Source organism: Acinonyx jubatus, chromosome B4 (assembly GCF_027475565.1).
Source record: "Acinonyx jubatus isolate Ajub_Pintada_27869175 chromosome B4, VMU_Ajub_asm_v1.0, whole genome shotgun sequence".
NCBI lineage: Eukaryota > Metazoa > Chordata > Mammalia > Carnivora > Felidae > Acinonyx > Acinonyx jubatus.
In genome coordinates this window covers 11,423,916-11,449,412 of record NC_069387.1, presented here as the reverse complement: position 1 = coordinate 11,449,412, position 25,497 = coordinate 11,423,916, and the positions used below count along the sequence as shown (strand labels likewise).

General features: G+C 44.2%; 1 protein-coding gene and 1 long non-coding RNA gene across 8 annotated transcripts in view; one reads left to right on the top strand and one right to left on the bottom strand.

The window, feature by feature from the left end:
* The window catches only part of CAMK1D (calcium/calmodulin dependent protein kinase ID), a 503,116-nt gene that overhangs the window by 168,174 nt on the left and 309,445 nt on the right, over positions 1 to 25,497 (bottom strand). The gene's annotated exons all lie outside the window — the stretch shown is intronic.
* On the top strand, positions 16,781 to 22,946 carry LOC106971032 (uncharacterized). Its single transcript, XR_001429601.3, has 3 exons — positions 16,781 to 17,293; positions 20,673 to 20,771; positions 22,788 to 22,946. It is a non-coding gene; the product is annotated as an uncharacterized LOC106971032 (long non-coding RNA).

The window sequence follows — 25,497 nt, the reverse complement described above, 5'->3', positions numbered from 1 at the left end:
TGGCCATGGCAATTTCTTCAAATAAAACAATGAAGTTTGCTGCAAATGACTTTTCCCTTCATGAAGGATCTCTTGGTAGAAGGTGATGCTGTTTGATAGCATTGTACCCACGGTAGAACTTCTTTCACAATCGGGAGTTCGCTCAAACGCCACTGCTGTTCTCTCAACTGGGTTCATTCGTACAGTCTTCTAAATCCTCTGTTGTGGTTTCAACAGTCTTCACAGCATCTTCACTGGGACTAGATTCCATCTCAAGGAACTATTTTCTTCGCTCGTCCAGGAGAAGCAATTCCTCGTCCATGAACATTTTATCACAAAATTGAGGTGATTCAATCCCATCTTCGGGCTTCACATCAAATTCTAGTTCTCGTGCTGTTTCCACCACATCTGCGGATACTTCCTTCACAGAAGTCTTGAGCCCCTCAAAGCCCTTTGAGACACTTAAAATCACTTTTGCCAAACTCTTGTGAATGTTGATGTTTTGACCTCTTTCCAGAATCACAAATGTTCTTCATGGCATTTACAATGGTGAATCCTTTCCAGGTTTTTCAATTTACTTTGCCCAGATCCATCAGGTGAATCACTATGGAAGCTCTAGTCTTACAAAATGTTTTTCTTAAGTAATAAAACTTGAAAGTCAAAATGCTCCTTGATCCATGGGCTGCAGAATGGATGTTGTATTAACAGGCATGAAAACACCATTAACCTCACCGTACATTTCTATTAAAGCTCTTGGGTGATCAGATGCATTGTCAATGAGCAGTCATAGTTTGAAGGAAATCCATTTTTTAGGTCTCAACAGTGGGATCAAAATATTCAATAAACCATGTTGTAAACAAATGTGCTGTCATCCAGGCTTTGTTGTTCCATTGAAAGAACACAGAGTAGACTTAGGGTAATTCTTAAAGGCCCTAGATTTTCGGAATTGTAAGGGAGCTTCATGTTAAAGTTACCAAATGCATGAGCCCCTAACAAAAGAGTCAGGCTGTCCTTTGAAGCCAGGCACTGATTTCTCCTCTGTAGCTATGACAGTCCTAGATGCACCTTCTTCCAATAGAAGGCTGTTTCATCTACATTGAAAATCGGTTGTTTAGTGTAGCCACTTTCTTTAATTATCTCAGCTAGACTTTCTGGATCACTTGCTGCAGCTTCTACGTCAGCACCTGCTGCTTCACCTTATGCTCTGATGTTATAGAGACAGCTTCTTACCTTACACTTGATCTTAGGCAAAAGGCCGAGAAGCAAGGTTTCTTACCTTAAACATCATGAAGCTATCTCTACTAGCTTCACACTTTTCTTCTGCAGGTTCCTCACCTCTCTCAGCCTTCACAGAATTGAAAAGAGTAAGGATCTTGCTCTGGGTGAAGGCTTGGCTTAAGGGACTGTTGCGGCTGATTTGATCTTCTGTCCAAACCACACAAACTTTCTCCACATCAGCAATAAGGCTGTTTTGCTTTCTTAGCATTTGTGTGTTCACTGGAGTAGCACTTTTAATTTCCTTCAAGAACTTTTACTTTTCATTTACAACTTGGCTAATTGTTTGGCACAAGAGACCTAGCTTTCAGACTATCTCGGCTTTCAGCATGCTTTCCTGACTCAGTTTAATCATGTCTAGCTTTCGATTTACAGTGAGAGATGTGTGATTCTTCTTTTCACTTTGAACACTTAGAAGCCATTCTGTGGTTATTAAGTGACCTAATTTCAATACTGTTCTGTCTCATGGAATAGGGAGGCCCGTGGAAAAGGAGAGAGGTGCGGGAAAGGCAAATCAAGAACAGACCAGTCAGAACACACACAACAGTTATCAATGAAGTCTGCCATCTTGCATGGCATGATTTGTGGGGCCCCCAAACAATTACAATAGTAACATCAAAGATCACTAGTCACAGGTCACTGTAACAAATATAATAATAATGAAAAAGTTTGAAATGTTGCAGGAATTACCAAACTGTGACACAGAGACACGAAGTAGGTAAATGCTGTTGGAAAAAAATGGCACCAACAGACTTTCTCAACACAGGGTTGCCACAGCCTTCAATGTGTTAAAACCAAACAAAATCCCTCCAAAACACACACACACACACACACACACCCCACAATAAATGCAAAGTGCAAATAAAATGAGGTATGCCTATATGTATCAAGACCATAGTAAGTATTTTTCATTAGTTTATTTAATACACCAATCCTATGAAGCCGCTACTGTGAGATAATGAAAATATATATTGGCCTCTGCCCCTGGTTCCTGGCACAGAGTGGTAAGAAAACTAGGAGCATCTCTTATGTTAATATTTGGCCTCTGATGCCATCCCTGACATAGGGCTTCTAAAACTTACAAATTTCTGGGTGATAGGAGTGTCTTTTTGTTTAAGTTTATTTATTTTTTGAGAGAGAGAGAGAGAGAGAGAGCGTGCGCACATGAGTGGGGGAGGAGCAGACAGGAAGAGAGAGAACTTCAAGCAGGTTCCATGCTGTCAGCACAGAGCCCAAGGTGGGATTCAACGTCGCGAACTGTGAGATCACGACCCGAGCCCAAATCAAGAGTTGGATGCTTAACCGACTGAGCCACCCAGGCACCCCTGGAGTGTCTTATGTTCTAGTGAAACTATCTGAGTGGGTTCCTGGATGACTCCTTGGTGAGGGCTGGTCACTGAAAAAAACCAAGTCATCATTGGAATTTTCATCCCTGTCCCCCACTTCCCTGGGGAGGGGAGAAGGGCTTAAAACAGAGTTAATGATCCATCCTACCTACATGATGAAGCTTCCACAATATCTCAAAAGTACAGGGTTCAGAGTTTCCAGGTGGGCAAACACATCCATACCAGGAGGGTGACATGCCCCCAATCCACAAAGAGAAAAGGCTCTATGCTCGGGAATCTCCCAGACCTCGCCCTGCGTATCTCTTCATCTGGCTATTCATCTGTATTTTTCATCGTACCCTCTAATAAATTGGTAAACATAGTGTTTCCCGGAGTTCTGTGAGCTGCTCTAGCAAATTAATTGAACCCAAAGAGGGGGTCATTGGAACCTCTACTCTTGAGCCAGTTGGTCAGAAACACAGGTGACAACTTGGGCTTGAGACTGGCATCTGATGTGCTGGGGCTGGGAGCAGTCTTGGGCTGAGCCCTTAACCTGTGGGATGTGACACTATCTCTGGGTTAGAATTGAGTTAAGTTATAGGACACCCTGCTGGTGTCCAGAGAATTGCTTGGATGTGGGGGACACCCACACATTTAGTGATCAGAAGTGAACTTTTGCAGTGTTCTGTGTTAAGTAGTAAAGGAGATACATAGGGAAGAAACACACAATAGGGAAGAACTGGGTTTTTTCCCACATATGAGATAGTAAAATGGGAAAAATTAGTTCAATATATCATTCCCCCCATTTTTAAAAGAGGAAAACTAAGACACCAAGACATTAAGTAAGTATTCCAAGGTCATACAACTGGTAACTGGAATTGCCAAGAGTCTAACTCCCAAGTCCATGTTAAAGCACTTATACTATAACTTTCTGTAAACTAAGTTATAATTAGAATATGGAAGAACTCATATAAATTCAGTTATTTGTATGAAATCATAACACCTAAAGTCAGGACATTACATTTCCTAACTAATGATACAATACCCACTTCTGGGGGTACAGAGATTTGAACTATCCTGAAATCTAATGGAAGCTCTCAAGATCCTTAGAAACATCCTGACACATGAAATCCCAGTGGGTCAAAATGAGCCAAAAGAAGAGATATTCAGAAGCAGAAGGAATAGTTAGGAGTCTAGAAATTGAAACTAGAAAGGGCCTTGCATCTGCCCACATCTGCTAGTGTCATCAAAAGGAACAACAGGGGCACCTGGGTGGCTCAGTTGGTTAAGTGTCCAACTCTTGATCTTGGCTAGGGTCATGATCTCATGGTTCATGAGTTCAAGCCCTGCATTGGGCTCTGCACTGACCGTGCAGAGCCTGCTTGGGATTCTCTGTGTGTGTGTGTATGTGTGTGTATATAGAAAATAAATTTTTAAAAAAAGAATAAAGTGGACAAAGAGTTGGGGATGTCAGCTACAAGCAAATGGCAAACCAAGGTGCCACTAACCTTGCATAGCTTATATAGCTAAATCCTATAGTTCATCATTGTCTTTCTAAAGGCCAAACAGACCTTCATACATAAGGAACATTCATCCCCAAAAAACATACCTTTCTAAAATGCTCATGTTTCAAAGGAACAATGTCACTAAAAGCAGCTTTAGGTGAAGATAACCTGACTTAGTTTTAATCACTTGGCATCTACCAGGCCCAAAGTAAACATCAGCTGATACATCCATGGTGAGAAAGTAAATGCTTTGCATGGCAATCTATGCTGAAGTTTCCATAATCACCGATGAAAGACAGATGAGCTGGACAGAGGGAAGTGGACTCAGGCACAGAGAGAGAGCGAGAGAGAGAGAGAGTGAAAAAGAGAGAAACTGACTGGGAGCACAGCATACATGGGCATTGGTGCAGAGGCCTGCACACGTGGTAACTGACAGCCAAGCAAGAAATCCCTAAAAAGCGCCAGGTAAACATTTGAAAGTTAATTCATGCAAAAAATTGTACCAAATGCACAAGTAGGCCCTGTTCCAAAGCCCCCAAGCTGGAGGGAGCATCGGGACCCAGAGAACAGGCACTCTATGGAACGCGCATGCGTCTTTGAAACAGCCACACCATTTCTCCCTCCCGTTAATTCTCCACAGGTCAAAGATTCACAAATTTTGAACTCCATGTTAAAACAAGGAATGTTAGGAAAACAGAGAAGAGGAGAGAAAGGAAAGTTCCGTATATTTTCCTTTCCTTATCCTATCATGGATCGTTGATCTGGAGCGGGAGGAATGGTGGCAGCAATCATGAGTATTGCTATAATTATCAGAAGAAGGAAAAGGCAAAAAAACACCTTTCCATTGTGTGATCACTGGAAATGGTCAATCATCTACTCTGGCTAAAGGGGCCACTGGAACAGAAGAGACAGGAGACAAGGTGATTATTAACTGAGACAGAGCAGAGGATGGTGAGGAACAGATCTCCACATGGGAGCTCAAGATGAGGAAGTTGCGTCAATGAGTGGAGACAGGCTTCCTGTCCTCGTGTCTCAAACACTTACGGCGGGTTAATTGTCCAGTCAGGAAAAGTCCCTTCTCCGGGGGAAAAGCAAGCGCCTCTTTTCAGATAAAGACCATAAAAGACTAGGTCTTTCACTACCCACCACCCCCTTTTTTCTAAACCACCTGGAAAATTTAAATGCCAGTCACAAAAAAGATCCTATAGTTCTCAGGCATGGCAAATTGCCTCAAAAACATTTGGAGAATATTGTGATGTCTTGGAAAACACTCTGGTTTGTCTAAGTAAACACAATGCTTTCAGGAAATAAAGAAAATCATTTCCTCCTTTCCTAGGTCAGATTATCTCCACCCTCACCCCCACCCCCTCCAGTTATAAGCAGCACAGGAAATACTGCTGAGAAAATCAGGATACTGTCAGTCACAAGGGAAAGTGGTAGAGTTGAAATATTTGCCAGATGGCATTAAAAAAGAATACCTTCCCTTTTTATAACTTACCAGGCACATTCACAGATGGTACTACATTTCATTCTCACAATTCCACAAAGTAGGCATTATTTTTCTTATTTTGCAGATGATCGCTCCCAGTTTATAACCACTTAATTGTTCTCTCTCCCTCCCTTGCTCTTGCTAACCATTCTCCAGGCTGTCTCCTGAACCATCAGCCCACAAAATAAAAGTGATTAAACCTCTCAGCTTGAAATCCTTCCATAGCTCCCCATAGCGCAGGATGAAGTCCAAATGACTAGACACAACTTACAACGTCCCATGTTGCTTGGTCCTTACCTGCCCTCCCATCTCCACCATTGCACCAAAACTTTACTGGCCTCGGGCAGCTCTCACATACCTACGTGCACCTTCTCTGGCCACATAGGTGGGCTCATTCCCTTTTGTATCTTCTCACCAACCGATGCATCCTCCTAGACGGGATTCGTTCTACATCATCCAATGAGGACCCTTTGCTATTCCTCACCTCATGCAGGATGGATCCTCTCTCTTCTGGACCAGCCCAGTTCTTTGATCACTTTGTTGCTGTACTGCATTGCATCCATCTGTCTGTATGTATATGTGTATCCACATTTAAATGGTTTTATGTGCAGAAAAAATGTCTAAAAGGATACACCTCAACCAGCTACTAATAACCTCAGAAAGTGTGCTAAGGTAGTAGGGGATTTTCACCTTGGAGTTTTTCTGTGCCAGGATTCTTCATCTGAACCAAGGAACAGAGAAAAAGGATTCGAGGGACCATTTTCTCACTTCTCCGGAGGAAGGTACCATTCTAGCTGCATAGGAGAGAAAGTTAATTCAGAACATACCATGAACGCCTTGGGGCATTTGAGCTTGATTCTCTCACTGAACACAAGTAGAAAAACACTCCAAGACCGCTACGCTGCCAGACTTTCACAAAGAGGTGCTTTTTCAAAAGTTCTTGATCAAAATCATTAACACCTCGTTCACCAAAATATACCCAAAATGCCGGACACAAAGAAATACATACTAATTAGTGTAACTGCTCAAGAAACCAAGAGATTAGGTTGTATCTCAGCTCTGACACATCTAACTGCAAGATTTCAGACAAGCCATTAAATACTTTCTGTCTTGATTTCCTCATTTGTTAAATGAACATTAAAGTATATGGTCTCGGGGCGCCTGGGTGGCCCAGTCGGTTCAGTGTCTGACTTCAGCTCAGGTCACGATCTCATGGCTCATGAGTTCGAGCCCTGTGTCAGGCTCTGTGCTGACAGCTCAGAGCCTGAAGGCTGCTTCAGATTCTGTGTCTCCCTCTCTCTCTGCCCCTGCCCTGCTCACACTGTCTCCCTCTCTCTCAAAAACAAACATTAAAAAAAATTTAAAACATATGGTCTCATTTTTTATCTGTTTACACATACATATCTATGTGTAGAGGTAAAATATGCTATGTATACACATGTATGTATCATATTACATATACGGTGAGATCTTGTCTGTTGAGAATATGGGCGGCCACAGGAAAGACCAGAATTCAAAATCCAAAGCTTCAAATCATCTCTTTGCCACCAGCAGATGGAGCTGTAATCAATGGGAGACTAAAGAGCAAAGATGGGTAAGTATATCAACTACATCTTAAGAATGCAAGGCAGTTTTATTGTTGTTGTTTTTAAGGAGTAAGTACCACATGTGATACTCTCTCATTGTGAAATAAGTTTTGCTTTGAATTCTTAAAAACAAACAAACAACAATTAAAATCCTTGTGTGCAGCTGACCACGTTTTCAAAAAAGGCATCTCTGGCATCCTTCGCACCATGTAGAATACACAGGGTGGGGGCCTGGCCAGCATTCCCTGACAGCCTTGGGAGGCAAGGCTAGCGCCTGTAACAGTACCCTGGGGTGGGGGTCGGGGGCACTACCTTGACTGGCTCTGTCTCTATGGGACCGTATTCTGGTGATGTCACTTCCCAGAGTGTCAGTTTTCTCATCTAGAAATTAACTTGTCGAACAGGATCCTCTCTGAGGGCCCCTCTAGTAATCAATGAGTTTAAAATGATAATGAGGCAGAGTGAAGCAAAGTATATAGGAGCCCCCAAAGCTTGACTCTAAACTGATATTTAGGGTTCTCTAGGATAGTGCTTGCTGCACAGAAGCCTGGATGACAACTCTTGTTTCAACAGGCTCTTCTGTGTGGGTAAGTTCATCAGTTAGCCATGGAATAGAATTTCTTAAGGTAGGAAGCCATTTACATGGAAAAGACCTCGTTTTCCCTCCTCCCACAGTCAGCCTCTGCAATGCAGTGGACCAAGTAAGAAATGGCTAATTAATTTGCTCATGTCTAGAAGAGCTCCAGGAGACCCAGCTGATGCCTAGTGGTCTTTAGTATGAAAGAGAAAGAAGTTGGGTCCAAATCAGTGTGAAAAACCCAACACATACCAACATTCACTGAATGTTCTAAACAATGAATAAATGAATGCACAACGAATTCTGGCCTTCCTAAAGTCTTACAGACCAAAGATAATCAAAATCTGGATACCTGAATGGAAAACAAAACAAACCACACACACACACACACACAAACAAAAAATCATTAAAAGGTTTAACTTTATGCTTCTTTCCTACTCCTATGACCACCCAGGAGAAATTACAGTGGGTCTCAAAATCGGCTGTATGTTTGAATTACCTGAGGAGTTTGAAAGCGTACTGACTCCCAGGTCCATCCCTGGAGATTAGGATTTAATCGGCATGGGATGGGGCCTGGGCATCAGGATTTTTTAAGCCTCTCAATCGATTCAGATGCAAAGGTTGAGATCCAGTGGTAAATTACTGAGTTCGCTACAAAAACCCTGGAACACGGCACAAGAATTCCCCACGAGATACTTGGGAGGTTGGTAGTGCCACAGCTGAGGTGTCCACTTGCAGCTGTCTTGGCCGAATACACTTACTTCACAACAGGTCTGATTTAAAGGTAAGGTGTCCTGAGGATAAAGGATCAAGTCTACCTGTAGCCAACTCAGTCCCCTCAGGAAGAGAGTATGAAAAATTAGCCGATGTCAACTGGTCAACTACGACACCAGCTTCTAATATTTCTCAGTCAGACCTTGAAACTCTAAGACATTTAGGGGAATGTTGTCCTTTCTTTCTTCTGATTTTTTGGTAACCTTTGGTCAAAGTAATACATATTTTCTGGATGTTTCAATACGAGAAGAGATGCCTGGAATCCAGGAGAACATCGAGAGGCTCGCCTGTCTCGGAACAGAGATGAGGCCTTGTAACTTTGATTTACTAGCTCCACTGATATGAAAATACAGCATCCAAAGGTGTTCCGGGTTCACTGCAGATAATTACAATGCGAACTTAGAGGCCATGCCCGTATGAAATACTGCTGACATGTAAGCAGGCTCCGCCTGCCTTCACAGCATCCTGTGGCTTCATTAGACACAATTTGCACCCCAGACTGAAGACCCTGGGCTGGAATTCAAGAAGCATCTTAGATGCTTCTAGCTCTGAACACTTGGATTTATGTGAGCAAAAAGGAAAGGGGACCAAAACAGTGCATTGGAATCCTGGGGAAAGACATCATTTCCTTTTTCTTTCCAACCATAAAATCCCCATGCTTTTCCCTGCGCTGATCCCCACAGTGAGTACCCTGGGTTTCACGACTTGAACCCAAGACCATGCTGAGCAAACAGGTGCTCCGACTGACAGGTTTAGCCACCTGATCCTGGCACAGGCACAGCCTTCACACTGACAGAGAGACCCAGGGGTGCGGGCAAAGAGGCATGGGACTGTGGCCTATGCTCCCTCCAGATAATGAAGCATCTGGGGCCAGGTGAGCATCTGCCTAAGTCTGCTAGAATAGTGTGCCACTTATTTATATAGTGAGAAACAAAATGTTAAAAAAAAAAAAAAGATGGGGTGGAAAAGAGTAAGAAGAAGAATAGAAAAGGAGCAAAGTCTTCTTTGGAAAACCATCTAGCATCAGTCCATTTCAGACTTCAGAGGGTTGAACATGCACCCTAAAGCATTCCTTGCTGTTCTAGGAAAGCACCCACATTCAGAGATAGTTTTTGCACATCAGTAATTAATGCTGCCACATGGTCTGTTCAGGTCAGACCCAGGCCTTCATATCATCAGGGGCATTCAAATGGAAAACACTACTTTTTTCAAGCACTCACATGTTGGGAATTCATAAGGGTGCTTGTGGTTGGTTGTGTATAATATATACATTTCAAAAACACAGAGATCATCTCTGTTAGTGTGTATCATAAGGGCAACTCTATACTCTTTCTCGAAAAGAGCGACCTCTTCATAACTGCTACTGACTGGGGTCATGATTAGAAAGAACAGTGTGTTTCCCTTTGTTGACGATTTTTTAAAAGGTGTGTGATATACCCATCATCTTTCCAAATTACAGTTTCAGGGGAGATGGATGTTAAACGCTGAGGCAGTTCTGAGTTTGTAGTTTTATTATGTCCTGCTAATAAAAGATCATGATAACCCATGGGGAAATCAGTTCTCAAGAAACTTGCCAGGGTGAGCTCCAGGGCTATATGCAATTCTCAGGAATGATAATACTAATTAACTACGGTGAATAAACCAGTTGCTAATCACCCAGCTCTCGAGTCCTGAGTTTGCAAGGGAATTAGGAAGGCAATTGTGCCATGAGGGACGACGGGGTAGGAGAAATCCAGCCACATGGATCCAGACGTCGGAGCCCTGACAATGACACAAAGGTAGCCAGAAAGGGGAGGATGGCAGTTGCCGAATTCCTGTGTCCCAGTGGTGTCTATGGTCTCCAAGCCAAAGAACAGGGGGGACTGGCCCAGGCTGAGGTCGGACACAGGCCACTGGGTACATCTTCGGTGATTCTGCTTTTTGCAGAACAAGGTTTAGAGATATTTATTCTCTGAGCATCAGAGCATATTGTCCGCTGGCTAGACTCCACTGAGGTCACTTTTGGCCGGTGCTTCTCAATCCGGTTTCCCCCAAAGCCCCCAGGTTCTCAATAAATATATTAGGAATTGTAATGAAATACAACTGCACAGACCCAACTGCAAGAGATACCAGATGTGAACACACCGTGGAGACCTCCAACATGTTCACCGGCAGCCTCCTTGCCAGGATCTGTAATAAAGTCATAAAACTGAACTTGCAAATTCACTCTGGTAAAATACCACACTTCTTACCTGCTTATGTTTCGGGGTTCTGTAGAAGAATTTATTTTTTACAAGGGTTCTGCTACTAAAAAATGAAGAAGGAAGGAAAACAACAGAGCAGAGTGGGGGGAAAAGGGAAGGAGACAGGAAACCAGTACAATCAAGAATTCAGAAGTAAAAAATAAAGTTTCTTCCCTAGAAGAGGACTATTAGTATATTTTCAGATACAAGGAGAAGTGGTGTCCCTCAGAAAGTGATTCCCGAAGATGCTAATGTACTTCTTCTTCCTCAATCCTTGACCTCTTTGGAGTCTTTTTAAGTTATGTTAAAATCAGGAAGAAACTAACAACGTAACAATAGGGACAGGCAGGGTGGTGAGGAGATAAAAACACAGACACATATACACACACGTGTGCATGCATGCACACACAGACACGTGCACACACATACACATACATACACACATATATACAGTCTGGAGGCCACTGTCCTTAAGCCCAGTCTCAAGTCACACTGCTGGGTCCACAGCCTTGGAGCTGCTATTTCACCAGAGGCCGGGAACAGCCCGCACCATGTAATACACTCTGTACACAGAGAACCTAGCAGAATGATTTATCTTAGGGAAAGGGTGCCAAGAACATTTGAGGAGCAAAGAAACAGAGAGAAAAAGGGCGTGTGTGGAGGAAGGAGCAAAGCGTGTGCCTCCTGAAAAGCACACACAATCCTGACTCAGGATTATTTCCCAGTCTCACTATGCAAAAGCAGAAGGCAGCCGAAGGCCCCGTGTGGCCATGCGCTGGTGGATTTCAGGAGCTTTAGGGGGAAGCGAGCTCTACTTCCGGGAATGAGGACGGACACTTCTAGGCTCTTGCAGTAAGGAGGTGGAGTTAGAAGAACCATCTGGCAGCTTTTCCTCTTTTCCCTTTTTTCTCTCCCTCGTTTTTTCTTGGGGGGTGAGGAATGGGGCTGGCGGTAGAGGTAGCATTTGGAGATCTAACATGGTTTGATGACGAATAAATGCAGAGAAGTTCTGCTTGACAAGACAGCCATGCGATGTCATGACAGAGCACTGTGCATGACAGCCACCACTGTGCTGCAGGGTGAAGTGTGTGCGGGAAGAAGGGGAAGGGACGGCAGAAGTGTGACTTCTGCTGTCACCACGGTCCTGTCCCAAGCTCACTGCATCCCTTATTTGCAGATAGCACGCATAAAACTCACAGACCTAGACTTCATAAAACAGTGAGAGAGTACCTACAAGAACCAGACATGGGGCTAAGTAAGCAGTGGGGAATAAAGACTAATGAGACAGTCCCTAAAGCCAAGCAACGCCCAATACAGCGTGGGAAGACAGATGTGCTTATAACCATCATGATACATCACGGCCCATGTCCTGCCAGGAAGCCAGCCAAGGGTGGGGGGTGGGGGAGGCGGTGAAACACAGCCAGGTTCCATGTCTTCCATGAGCTCTGGGTGCCAGCAAGTTTATCACGTAGAGGAAGACAAGGAAAAGAGCCCACCAGAGGCAGGGAACAGCATTTGCAAAGACACAGAAGAGTAGTGTGCTGTATTGGGACAGAAGAGTGCTCGGGTGGGTAGGGGTCAGGGGAGACCAGTTGATGAAGGTACACTGGGGAACCTCATGAGGGGCTTTGGTGCCAAGTTCAACAGTGGGGGTTTTATGCTAAAGGAATGAAGAAGCAATTTGCAAAAGACCCAGCTCTGAAGAAAGGAAATGGAGTGTTTTGTGTTGCAGAAATTTTTAAATTGAGCAGGGTGAAAAAGCTCTTTAAAAACCATGCTTGAAGACCTACCCTATCTCTCCTGCAGACGGGGTAACTTTGAACATGAAATTCACTTTACTCCAGTCCATGTTTAATTTCCCAAGTGGAAAGTTCATATGTACGTTTCTCTTTCATCATGAGCAAGTATAAAACGTCAATCTGACAACAGTGTAAATGTCTAGACTTCTTTGGGGATCGAGGCTAACTAGGAACTCTTAATAGGCAGTGATGGGAAGACTAGAGTCTTGTGAAATGTCAAGTTCATGATTCTTTCCGCTGTTTGGTTTGTGGTTTTTTTTCTTTTTTTTCTCTAAAGGAAAGGGGGGTTGTGAAAAAGAAAACGTATCTGTCATTATCTGGGGTTTTGTTCTTCAGTTTTCCTATATCTCCAGAATTGGAATGTCATTGACCGTTGTCTCCAGAAAACACACTGTACATATTGGAAAGACTTTTTTATCTTTGACAACCACAAACACCTTAAATAGAGAACATTCGAGTTACTTAATGGAATTTCTGGTAATTCAGAAACCTGCCTAACCTTCCATGGGCTCCCAGCAAACAGCCTCGGGCCATTTACCAGTTTGGCCTCTTTCCTTTCAGAGACTATCTGTTCTTTTTCTTCTTAACTGTCTTTCAAACTTGGTACCTAATAAAAACACAGACTGAAAGTCAAGGCAGTAAACCTCACAGCTGCCTCTCTGTATTAGTGTGTGTTCAAACTCGGCACAGCACAGATCTTAAGAGATACCAAATAAATAAAGCGTCTCCCAATGAGCACATGGCCCCTGATCTCCACATATATTGGAAAATAATCTTTGAAGTGGAGAATAAATAAACAGAATAACCCTAAAGTCTGTCTAGTGCAGTGGCAGAGATCAACTGATCATCAAGCTCCCCCAAGTAACAGAGAAAAAAACAACAACATACATTTGCACCTCATGCCAGATTCTACTAAAACACCATTGCCAGGGACCTGGGTGGGACCTGGGAATCATGTATATTTTTTAAAGTCTCTGACAATTCTGGGATGCCTGGGTGGCTCAGTTGGGTAAGCATCTGACTTCAGCTCAGGTCATGATCTCATGGTTTGTGAGTTCGAGCCCCGTGTCAGGCTCTGTGCTGACAGCTCAGAACCTGGAGCCTGCTTCGGATTCTGTGTCTCCCTCTCTCTCTGCCCCTCCCCAGCTCACCCTCTCACCCTCAAAAATAAATAAATGCTAAAAATTTTTTAAAATAAATAAATAAATAAAGTCTCTGGCAATTCAGATGATTAGTCAAATTTGGGAACCAGTTTGTTGTAGCCAGCCCTCCATTTACAGATGGAAAAATGAGATGACTGTCCAATAAACTCTCAGCTACTTATGAGAATATGTCCTGGTATATCATTTCTTTATATTCTATGAATAAACAGTTGTTGTAGAAATGAAGTGATAAATGAAGACAACAAGGTAGTAAGTAAAACACGTTCTACCTCCTACCCAGTCTGAATTTGGGGTTCTCCGATTCCTCTCAAGGTGATGGAATGGGGAGGGTCTCTGGGAGCAGAGCGGAGGGCACATGTACTGGGTGGGAATTATCTCCCTGGGCCTGCATTCCCTGCAGACACCTCACCCAGGAGAAGGGCATGGCTGGCACAGGGGCTGGAAGGGACCCGTGAGCCAGGGTTCTTCTTGCCGGGGATCAGGACAGAACCTTCCCCAGATGAAAGCCAGCCTCTTCCCCTCTCCGTATACATTCACACATGGAACTGTGTATATAAACTTCACAATGACAGCTTCTCTACTAAGTCCTGGCATACAGAACATTTTGAAGGCAATTATTATGTTTCTAAAGAAAAAGAATCCAACATGACAAAGGACAGAGAATTTGTAAAGCTTTAAAGCAGTAGAATAATTTCTGCAATTCAGTTGGATGTTGGTAGTCTCATATTTTTTTTAATCACTACCATGTACGTAGAGCTTTCTATGTGCAGGACACTGGGTTAATCACCCCTCATTTCAATGTGTTATTAGAACAACTGAGGGGTGCCTGGGTGGCTCAGTCAGTTAAGCATCCAACTTTGGCTCAGGTCATGATCTCATGGTTCATGGGTTCGAGCCCCACAACAGGCCCTGTGCTGACAACTCGGAGTCTGGAGGCTGCTTCTGATTCCGTGTCCCCCTCTCCCCTTCACACTCTGTCTCTGTCTCTCAAAAATGAATAATAAACGTTAAAAGTTAAAAAAAAATAACTGAAATGCTTGGGGAGAGGCCTATTATCCTTACGCTACAAGAAAAGAAACACATTTCAAGGGATTTAGCAATCAGCGCGGGTTACTTATGTGGCACATTCTGGATTCCAACCCATGACTCATTCCTAAACAGACTTCTTTCTACCACAGGAATTGCCTTTGAAACAAAAGCATGGATGTATCTCTCCGTATTTCTTTGAGAAAAGTTAATTTTTCCAGAGAAAGAGAACTTTGACTATTTCTGTAATAGCATGACAGTATTGGTTATATAACAAGATTTTTTTCACTTTTCTACTCTATAATTGTGGTCAGAGAGGGTTCTTGAAAGCTACACAAGTCAGCTGGGGAGAAACTATGAACTATTAAAATGAAAGAATATTAAAAAGTCTCACTGACAGTTCAGGAAATTACTATCTTAACATCCTTGAAAAAACTATTTTAAAATCAATTACAAGAATGCTTTACTTCAGGGGTGCCTGGGTGGCTCAGTCAGTTAAGTGTCTGACTCTGGCTTAGGGCATGATCTCACCGTTTGTGAGTTCGAGCCCCACATTGGGCTCTGTGCTGACAGCTCGGAGCCTGGAGCCTGCTTCAGATTCTGTGTCTCCCTCTCTCTCTGCTCTCTCTGTCTCTCAAAAATAAATAAACATTAAAAAAATTATTTTTAAATAAAAAAATTTAAAGAAAGACTGTTTTACTTCAGAAATCACCTTTCATACAAAGATTCAAGGTTTTACCTAGTTTCTGGATAAAAATACTTAACAGAAGAGAAAGGAATAGTAAGTCATTCTTCTTACATTTATTTTCTATTTTAGAGGAAGATCCTCAACAGAAGCTATTTATGACGTTTCAATTACTTAAAAAAAACAAAAATCAAAAAACTAAGCATGTGTGATGAATTACAGAAATTCTTCAAACAGTATGAAAATAATTTAAATAAAGCCAGGTAGCCTCATAATGAAAATGGACACATTAACTGTAACATATCCTTAGTCTTATTTACAACATAGGGAGTATTTTTAGATGAACTGTCCATAGGCTATTTTCACATGGTTGTGGCAGGCACTAGGTTGCCTCTCATTGGCCATGAAGCTCTTCCTTCATTAAGTTCTTGATTTTCACTGGGTCCACATTGCTGACTCACAGCTTGTGCTTTGGGGAAAATCACCTCTACCTCTGGCAGTAAGACTGTGTGAGGCATCTGGCTCAGGCCTGGAGCAAGGACACAACTGTTCTAGGAGCTGCTGGCAGCCATCTTGTGAGCAAAGAAGAAACTCTAGAATGAAGCTGTGGACCGCACAGCAAAAAAAAAAAAGGGGGGGGGGGGCAGAAGCCAAGGTCTTGATCTCAAGTATTGTTTTACTTAATCAAACCAAATGTAACCCATCCTGTCTTTGGAGGGTCAAACACACCAACCAATCTCCCTCCTTGGTTGCTTGAGTCAATTTCAGCTTTGTTTTCTGTTGGTTACAATCAAAGGCATCCCAATTGATACAGACGGTCCAATAACTGAAGAAGTTTGCATTATTCTGAGTTGTTCCCTAAGTTTGAACAAAAATAGAAGTATAGTTCATATCTAGCTTTAGAAATCCAGTTGAAAACCATAGGGTTAGTGTAATGACAAATATGTCATTATTATGGATCCTGGCTAAAAACAGTAGGGGGTAAATGGTTGCTCCTGTCCAATAGAAAGTGTGGGGAAAGTGTTAACTGCTCCCCATACCCTTCAAGGAAGTGTTCAGCCACCGAGACTTGTGAAAATAACAAGACGGAAGATGATATCTGAGAGACATGATAAAGGTGAGATGCTAAAAGTCTGCTCTATAGAAGAAGGAAGTGGATTTAAACCATTTGTGAAATTATCTAACCTTCAAACAATCCCACTTAGATTTCTGCATATCAGAAACCAAATCCTGGGCGCCGGGGTGGCTCAGTCTGTTGGGCCTCTGACTTCGGCCCAGGTCATGATCTCACAGTTCATGAGTTTAAGCCACACATCGGGCTCGGAGCCTGGCGCCTGCTTCACGTTCTGTGTCTCGTCTCTCTCTGCCCCTCCCTGACTCGCTCTCTCTCTCTCAAAACTAAACATAAAAAAAAAAAGAAGTCAAATCCTAACATATGAAACTTCTATGTGAGCAACCTGACACCTATTTCCACTTTCGTCACAGATAAAGAAAAGATCCACTGAACACAGCCTTTTGGAATATTAACGTGAAATGCATAGGAACTTGTAATGGCTTATGAAAAAATAATGTAGAAAGTGATTTCTCTGCAGAGTTACAGAAGATAGGAATCAGAGCTTGCACAACCAGTAGGGAAAATATATAATTTAGTACAAAAGGCCTGGTGCTCCTTCAGAATCGGCGGAGAGCCTCCACGTCTGAGGTTACTGAGATTCTACGGGGAAAGTTCCAAAGCCCAGATGGCTGGGAAGCACCAGGAGCTCTGAGGAAAAGGTGAAGGCAAGCCAAATGCTGAGGCAGGAGCGACAACCCGGGAGAGGAATGAAGATGAGCCAGCTTCTGAGGAGAAAGGTCATGGAGGTTTCCAGTGATGAGGCAAAAGCTTTAGGTAAGGAAATATTGAATTTGATGGCGTTGTGAGATGTTGGGTTATCTGATCTGTCACAGACATGAAAGGAATTGAATTTTGGTGTTAAAGGTTTAGTCCCTTGGCATAATCCTTGGGTCTGGCTTGCATTTATGTTTTGGACTCACACGAGTGGAAAAAAGAGACATTTATTTTTGTTGAGACATTCAAAGAGGTAACTCTGTCCTGTTTGTTTTACTCAGGCAGCTCTGGGGGAAGGGGCAATGGGTGAGAGGCCTGGGGGACAGGGGACTTTTACACCCAAAGAAGGCTGGCTTGCACAGACCACATGAAAATAATGCGTTGCTTGCCAAGGAGAATAAATAAGTTACCCTAGTTTTTACAGTCATTTGGGGGGAAAAAGAGAAAGAAAGAAAAGTTACGTAACTCACTCTTCCAAGACTACTTTTGACTCTTTTTTTTTTTAACCTCAAATATACTAGGAAAAACTCTGAAATTTTCTTCATAGAATACTCCCCTATACTCACTGGAAACGACTACAGAGCATTCCATATCCTTCTGTATTGTCAAGACCCAATCATAACTAGAAACCCTAAAATAAAGAGAGTGGGTGGAAAATCAAATTAAAAGCATACAAAACATGCAAAAAAAAAATGAAAATCAAAGAGACCAGTATTAGGGTAAATTTAATTTATTGTGTCATCTATTACTGGTAGAATTATTTTTGAATCTAGCCTCTGGCCATATGTAAATTTAATAAGTATGCTATTGGAAAAAATATGTTCTGAGGCAGCCCTGGGGAAAATCCCTAGAAATTTCCTTTCAGGTTCCTGCTGTCCACTGATCAACAGCGTTTGGGCATGACTGCTCAACCAAACATCCATCCATTTAAGTGTGACATTGTGTGTGTGTGTGTGTGTGTGTGTGAGAGAGAGAGAGAGAGAGAGAGAGAGAGAGAGAGATTCCTATCTCACCTCCAAGGATATTCACTAATTCATTCAACAATCATCTACTGAAACTTACTACACACCAGCTCATGTCAGGGCTGCACTCAATGACTCTCGGCCCATGCCTCAAGGAAATCACAGCCTAGTCCATTGATAGGTCAATAAATAATTACAACACACGGTGACAGGTACAGCATTGCCGGCACATGAAATTTCATCCAGGTCAAAATTTTGCTGAAAACTCACTGCTGCCTCAAAGTTTTTCCTGCTTCCTTTTTTTCAGGTGCTCGCAACACAGCTCTCTTCCATGAGGAGTTTCACAGTCTATAAAGAATCAACTTTGCAGCTATAGATTTAGCTGTTTCTATCGTTTAAATATTCACTCATTTTTAAGTCAAAATAATTTACGAAAACTGTATTTTAAGCCAATGATAACTGATAGCATAGTCTTTATTTTTTTTATCTTGTTTATTTATTTTATTTTTAAGTAAGCTCTACCCACAATGTGGGGCTTGAACTCATGACCCAGAGGTCAAGAGTCACATGATCTACTGACTGAGCCAGCCAGGCAACCCTGATAAAGCAAGCATTCTTTAAAATCGACTTGAAAGAGGGGTGTCTGGGTGGCTCGGGTCATGATCTCATGGTTTGTGAGTTCCAGCCACTCGTCAGGCTCTGCGCTGTCAGTTCAGAGCCTGGAGCCTGCTTCGCATTCTGTGTCAACCTCTCTCTCTGCCCCTCCCCCACTCATGCTCTGTCCCTCAAAAAACGAATAAACATTAAAAAAAATTTTTTTTTAATCAACTTGAAAGAAAGAATTTACCCAGAATACACAGTTAAGAGAGAGATTCCAATCTTTTTAATGTCACCACACCGAAAAAGATCCCATTTGTGGAGCACTGCAGTAAAAACAGAGCTAGGCCACGCCCAGCAAACTCAGGAGCAACACAGAGCAACACAGGAGAGCTTTGGTCAGGAATATTCTCTGAGAATGTGTAAAAAGTGTGCTCAATCTTCTTTTTTTTTTTTTTAATTTTTTTAACGTTTATTTATTTTTGAGACAGAGAGAGACAGAGCATGAACGGGGGAGGGTCACAGAGAGAGGGAGACACAGAATCTGAAACAGGCTCCGGGCTCTGAGCTGTCAGCACAGAGCCCGACGCGGGGCTCGAACCCACGGACCGTGAGATCATGACCTGAGCCGAAGTCGGACGCTTAACCGACCCGGCCACCCAGGCGCCCCTCAATCTTCTTTTTACCGAATTGCAGACAGATGCAAATAGCCCGATTTTATCTCACTTAACAACAACAACAACAACAAAATGCTTTAGGTTCGTCCATTACTAACATCCTCGTGGTTTCCACGGAGAAAATAAAGTACCAACTGCCGCTGAGCTGTTGTAGCTGGTCTGTCCAATAGGTTTGCAAAGAATAAGCTCCCCAAGCCAGGTTCAATGCCGTTGATACAACACACCTTCACGAAGCACTCACACGTGGAAAGCTGTGCTAGCACGTGGGGTTGCCACGTGTGACACAGAAAGCACAACGCCCATCTCTACAGGGAGGGGGCCTGGGAACGGAGAGGCTCCCAGGTGTGCCCGATATAAAATCATTTTACTTTCTACCGCCCCCTGCTGGCAAAACCTGTAACTGACACAGAGCGTCACCTAATTGAATCGGATGGGGAGGCAAGCTGACAGCAACCAAAGTCCCAAATCAGGAAAAACATACTCCCAAGCAGAGTGAACGGGAAGAGTTTTCTAGGAGCAGAAATTACTGGGTCTAGGAACACAGATTCTCCTTGGTGAGAGGAAGGAGCTGTTCTGTGGAATAATAATAAGGACATCTGTCGGTTTCTATCATCCAATACAGTTTTTTTCCCTCATTAAAGTCACAGAGTTTGAGGGACTAGTGCTATCAGAAATCATCAATGATTCCGGCACATCCACCGAGGGAGTTTTCATGTAAAATTTCAGGTGCAGGGAAGTCTCCAGGTGAACACCAGGGATGCAGACAGAATCTCCAATTAAGGAATATATATCCACGAGTCATTGGATTGTTACATAATAATCCTTTCCCACAGAGCACTGTAATGAGAACCACCTAAGGGCTTAAAGGATCTGGTAATGAGTGCAATAATATGCAAATCAATGTAGCTGAACACATAATAAACAGATGGACAGTGAAAAACAAAATGTTAATTAAAAAGTAAATAAACATTAGATGTCTTTTAAAGCAAGTTCTCACATGAGAGTGTCCTAGAAAAAATGGAGAAGCACATTCTCCTGGGGTTTCCTGGGAGTCGGGGTGAGCAGAATAGACCAACCCCCAAAGCCCTTTCTGATTTTGATCCTACTTCTTGAAAAACTTTTTCTCCCTATTTGTAAGGCAAATAAAGGGAGAGCTGTTTTTTTCCTTCTGACGCTGAGAGTCCTGTACTTTACTGCCACCAGATGAATTAATGTGCACATTCGGCACGAGATACTGAACACCTGTGTGTCACAGGAAAAAACTGAGGGATGAGGCCCCCACCCCAGAAAAGAACGAGACAGGTGAGACCGCCTGTTGTACTAAACACTGGGAGGCAACTGGCAGAGACAGAGACAGTGATGGAGACAACAGTGGCCAGAGAAGGTGTCTCTGAGAGGCTTTCCCCACCACAGTGGAGAGAAGGTACAGTCTCACCTTCCCCCTTCCACACTTCCACCACATTTAAGGATCTGATGATACAGGGGCACCTGGGGGGCTCAGTCGGGTGAGCGTCCGACTTCGGCTCGGGTCATGATCTCACGGTCTGTGGGTTTGAGCCCCGCGTCGGACTCTGTGCTGACAGTTCGGAGCCTGGAGCCTGCTTCAGATTCTGTGTCTCCCTCTCTCTCTGCCCCTCTCCCACCTGTGCTCTGTCTCTCAAAAGCAAATAAACATTAAAAAAAAAAAAAGAGGATCTGATGATAGAAAATGAGGCACGGGCAGGGAGGTCTGCACAGGCAGTGCCAGAGGGGGTAAGCCTATTCCTTCAGCAGACATTCACTGAATCTGAGGACAGAGCTATGAACAAACCCCCTAGGTTGTCTCAGAGGACACGGAGACTGGAGTGGACAGGCTATGCTGTGAGTGGCATGTCAACTTGGGGTTGTGGGATCAAGCGGGGGTGGGGGGGGAGCCTGAGCAGCTGCAGGGGCTTGGAAAAGACTTCCTGATGGAAATGAATGAGACAGATGAAGGACCAGTAGGCTTTACTCAAGCAAAGTGAGCTGGGCTGGGCTGGGAATAAGGCACACAGTGTCCTCCAGGCCGAGAAGAGGCTTTGCAAAATGGGGGCCAGGGTGGGGGGGAGCAAAGAGCACTGCACGTCAAGAACAGCACGGAGGACTTGGATTATAAAGCACTGGGGGTGGGGATGGGGAAGGATGGTGGAGGCGCAGGGGTGAAGCCAAGAACGAGGGCTAGAGCATGGAGAACAGCCAGGCCAGGAGGTTGGACTTTATCCAGATGGCAACGCAGAGCCATTAAAAGTCAACTTGAGGAGGGTCATAGGATGAAAACTACGGATCTGCAAATGGGCAAAACTGAAAAATCAGCTGGGACCTTGACCTCTGTCAATCCCCAGTCCTTCACATTGACCTTCGGGTCAGTGGATGAGGAAAGCCCTACCATGTGTGTCAGAGAAGGGAGAAGGGGAGGCGAGGCAGAGATGGGGGGTGGAGACAGAGCAGGAGGGGGCTCCTTCCATTCCCTTAGGGTTTCTCACCACAAGGATCTCGGGAGCCCCACCCACCTCCCCCCATCATTCTGCTGCCTGTGGTCACTGGAGGCACCGGCCAGCAGGAGGGGTGGTAGTGGGGAGGTGAGGAGGGGATGTCACGGGGCTCCCGGTCAGGGTGCTGGGTGGCCTTCCCTTGCTCTCTAATATTAGAAGCCAGCTTCTGCCTTTGCAGTGTTTTCCCTCTTATTTGCATGTCAAACTAGAGAAAGCACATGTTTCTTTCCCTCTTCTACCATATGTTTGATGTTACCATCTGAGTGATATGCCTTAATATAGCACCACAGCCTCATAACGGGGAAGGAGCTGAGGATGCTTTACTGCTAATTCCTAACCATGTTCTCTAACAGACTGTTTCTTCCAAGAATAAAAAAGATGGCTAACATTTGCACGATTTTATGCAACTGACTTGGACCCCCCACCCCCAAAAAACGAGGGCACCTCTACATTAGCAAGTCTGGTACCAGCACCATGGGGATCTTCCCTGGACCTTCCATAGTATCAACATTTCTACCACCTACCACCGCACGCATCCCAGCCAAGGATGAGGCTAAGAAGGAAATCCTATGTCATACGTCCACGTGTTGTCACAAAAGAAAGACACAGATGCCATCGTCAACGGGCAGAAAGATACATGTAACGGGGAAGATACTTGCTGCCTCGCGTTACTTAAAAAAACCACCGCGTGACTTTTTAGAGGGGGAATTATTCTCAGCAGAGGTACATGGTCGTCACATTTTAGGGATACGGTTCCACATCGTCTTCCAAAAGAACGCATGGTTTTAATTTTTAGCCGTCTTTGCAGATGCCTGTTGTGTTGGCGCTCACGTTTATCGATTAGGAAAATCTGAGCACAAGGGAAACATGCCGAGCATTCTGAGAAAAATGTGAACAGTGCTCTTGTCTGTGTTGAAGACAGTGACTGCGGGGAGGCAAGATGCCAGAATCAGAATTGCAAGCTGAAAATCACCACGGAACAAGTGTGGGGGGGGGGGGGGGGGAGAAGGCCACGTCTTTGGAGGAGCTGAGTACAAATTCCCATCCCAACCTCTACTGGCTGGGTACCCTTCAGCAGGGTAACCCCTCTCAGCCTCTTTTCTCATCATAAAAATAGTGTGTATAATTTCCCCTTATAGGGGTGCCTGGGTGGCTCAGTCGGTTGAGCGTCCGACTTCGGCTCAGGTCATGATCTCGCGTTTCGTGGGTTCGAGCCCCGCATCGGGCTCTGTGCTGACAGCTCAGAGCCTGGAGTCTGCTTCCAATTCTGTGTCTCCCTCTCTTTCTGCCCCTCCCCTGCCGGTGCTCTGTCTCTGTCTCTCAAAAATAAATAAAAATGTTAATTAAAAAAAAGTCCCCTTAAAGGATTATGGCGACAATTAAATTAGACAACATATAAAATACCTGGTACCTAGGCTAAACAAAACATGCCTACTAGCAAAGAAGCTGTAGGAACATACTCCAAGGTCTTGAGCAAGATGGAAAGACTCTGCAGGTGATGAGTGAGAAGCAATGTGATGTATTTCATGCCACTGGGCTGTACACTTAAAAATGGCTAAGATGGTAAATTTTATGTATACTTTACCACACACACACACACACACACACACACACACACAAACCGTCCAAGGACAATTCAGAAAGTGTTTAAAATGTCTGGATGGAGGGGTGTCTGGGGGGCTCAGTCGGTTAAGCATCCAACTTCAGCTCAGGTCATGATATCACAGTTTGAAGGCTCGAGCCCCACATCAGGCTCTGCGTTGACAGCTCAGAGCCTGGAGCCTGCTTTGGATTGTGTGTCTCCCTCTCCCTGCCCCTCCCCTACTCTCTCTATCTGTGTCTGTCTCTCAAAAATAAACATTTAAAAAATAATAAAATAAACAAAGAAATACAATGTCTGGATGGAGAAACTCACAGTAATCGAGGGAGAGATTTCTTCCACTTTAAATAGCTTGGTTTTCTTGCCAGCCTAGTAGGCTACTTATCATTAGTGAAATATGCATTCTAAATAGTGAATTGGAGGGCATCAGGGCGGAGCCCTGATGCAGTAGGATTAGTGCCATCGTGAGAGGACACACAAGACAGCCCTCTGTCTTGGCCACATGTGGACCCTAGAAGGTGGCCATCTGCAAGCTGAGAAGAGAGCCCTCGCCAGAAACCGAACCGGCTGGCAACTTGATCAGGGACTTCCAGCCTCCAGAACTGTGAGAAATAAATTTCTGTTCTAAAAATAAATAAATAAATATAAAAATAAAAAATTAAATAGCATATCCGCACTCATAAAGTGCTCAACGGAGCGTCACTTAACTATAAGATGAAAATGCTGGGTTTTATCAGGAATCACCCATTGTAAGAAAGAAGGAAGAAAAGAATTGTGATGAGATAAAAGCCTTAGTTAGACCGATCTTTGCTCTGGCTCTGAACTTCGGTTTAACATTTAAAAATAAAACCAGTTGCTGCCGCCTCATTTCTACGGACTGTGGACATTTGCAGCGCCGGGTACCAACAGACCTGAAATGCAGATGGGCCTCTTCCGGCCCCGGGAAGGTCCCCTGGGCCCTCCTGCCTTTGAGAGGTATCTACCCCTGCACCCACCCCCAGACTGGAGCTCCTGAGGGCAGGACCTCCTCCCCATCCCTCCGCGGGACACCATGGGCTCGGAGGGCGCTCGGGAAACGACTGGTGAGTGAAGACGTCACATTTACTCTAAATGGTTAAGTCTGAACAGTTTTGCACTCAGATGTTTCAGTGATTATATTTATTAAACCAACAGAGGGGGGAAAGGGGGGAAGCATCTGTGGGCTGGACATCACAGGAGATGGCACTTGTCCGTGCGGCTGTCCCCACGAGCAGATGGTGCTGGGACATCGGGCTCTCGGTGCACGGTCCACAGAGGAGCCTCCCAGCCCCCAAGCCCTCGTCCTCCACCACTGACCCCCACAGCATCCTCTCATAGCCTTCACAGCACACATCAACTTCTGAAATTATATGGTATATTGTTACCTCTCCCCCCCCATGTGACCCCCATCAAAATGAAGACTGTCTTAGTTACTGTTGTATCTTATCTCCTTAGCTCTGTACTGGCACATGTGGAATGAATGAATGAATGAATGAATGAACGAACGGAGGATTGACCAGACCAAATCCTCATCTCCTCTTTACGCTGTCACCCACGCCCCACTGAACATGGCCACCAAAATGACCTCCAAATGCCTGGCTCATGCTATGAGGCCCCCTTCCTCCCCTGGGAACCCTGACACATTGCCTCTCAGTGGCAGGGAAGGTGACAGGGAACGGGCTGGTACAGAGAACAGCTGCCCCAGACTCTAGGTGCAAGCATGTGGCACATCGGCATCACAGAAAAGTCTAGAATCGTGCTGACACTCAGTGGGGAAGGCAGCTCAGGCAGTCCCAGAGGCCCGGGCAGAGTGTCTCCTGATCAAACGTACACAGAAGGAAACACAGAAGGAAAAGGATGTGCCGTGCCAGCTGGACAGGGGACAAGAGTTCCTTGGTCC